Raw genomic sequence first — 1,043 nt, 5'->3', positions numbered from 1 at the left:
AAAAAGCATTATAAACAGCGGACCATTAGACCAATAATGAATGTTTATAAGATACAAAAAAAATCAGCTTAAACTGTTTTTACAGGACAGTGAAGTTGTCAGGTCAGCCAGGCACTTGTTGTCTTTGCTGACTTCAGGCAGTGCAGCTGGTCCCAGTCAGGATAATTCCAGGTTTTTTGTGTATTTTTATTTATTATTGTGGTAAGGATAGTTAGTAAGGATAGTGTGGTAAAGGAATTCCCTGTTATGTATATGTATTTGTGCATGCATAGTTTTATTAAATTACTTTCATTAAATTAATTTAATGATTCAGCCTCCATAGGCAGCACACTGTTCAGCAGAGGGCCACCATCCAAACTGAGATGACCAGGTTTTGCAACTACATTATTTTTATTTAATATTGACCTAAAGAAACATTACATTATTTGATGGTAAATATTTTGGTTTGTAATTGAGATTTTTTGGCAACAGATAATTTCCTGGGTTTTTCAGCAAAGGACGGGGTAAAAGGCGAATGCTGTCAGTGCCCCCTAGCAAACCCGCAAAAATATTGCCTGTTAACTTTTATTTGCTTCCTCACCAATATGAGCGAACACCTATGGAGAGTGAGCAACTGGTACATATGCAAGCTGGGTTGGGGCGAAAGATAATGCAAATGTTGAAGTAAGTATGCATGATGTTTCTCTTGCATCTTTTAAAATTCTCTTTTGCTAATGTAACAGAGCTTAATTCATTAGTAACTCTGTATAGCTGGAACATGGGTGCTGAGGTGCTCTTTAGCACATTACTGTAATTAAACACTATAAGCTGGTTGTACCAGTGTTGCACTTGTAACTGTTGGGGATTTAATTTTTACTCAGTGTTATTTACATTGTAAGGTATGTGCCCAACTGAAGGATCTGTTCCCAAAATTTCAGGAAGTAAAGGGGGGTTGGCTTGTCTATAAATCTTCAGGTAATCATCAGGAACATAGTGATATATTGCAATGAAAAAAATTCATTCACATCAAATACATTTCTGAATTTTCACATAATCACTAATAA

At 35.8% G+C, this 1,043-nt stretch overlaps 1 protein-coding gene and 1 long non-coding RNA gene across 2 annotated transcripts in view; both read left to right on the top strand.

The window, feature by feature from the left end:
• LOC107572441 (uncharacterized) overlaps positions 1-610 on the top strand; it is a 1,827-nt gene extending 1,217 nt beyond the window's left edge. Inside the window, exons 2-3 of the long non-coding RNA XR_001607341.1 lie at positions 314-370; positions 472-610. This is a non-coding gene — a long non-coding RNA (uncharacterized lncRNA). The remainder of the gene's footprint in view (positions 1-313; positions 371-471) is intronic.
• Positions 611-886: 276 nt separating this feature from the next.
• LOC107572437 (uncharacterized) overlaps positions 887-1,043 on the top strand; it is a 1,954-nt gene continuing 1,797 nt past the window's right edge. The window contains exon 1 of the mRNA XM_016258864.1: positions 887-954. The gene's annotated coding sequence lies outside the window, so the exon portion shown is untranslated. The remainder of the gene's footprint in view (positions 955-1,043) is intronic.

Source organism: Sinocyclocheilus grahami, unplaced genomic scaffold (genome assembly GCF_001515645.1).
Source record: "Sinocyclocheilus grahami isolate Dianchi unplaced genomic scaffold, SAMN03320097.WGS_v1.1 scaffold1750.1, whole genome shotgun sequence".
NCBI classification, from domain to species: Eukaryota; Metazoa; Chordata; class Actinopteri; order Cypriniformes; family Cyprinidae; genus Sinocyclocheilus; species Sinocyclocheilus grahami.
The sequence above is the reverse complement of the archived record's forward strand: the minus strand, read 5'-3'. Positions and strand labels throughout refer to the sequence as shown.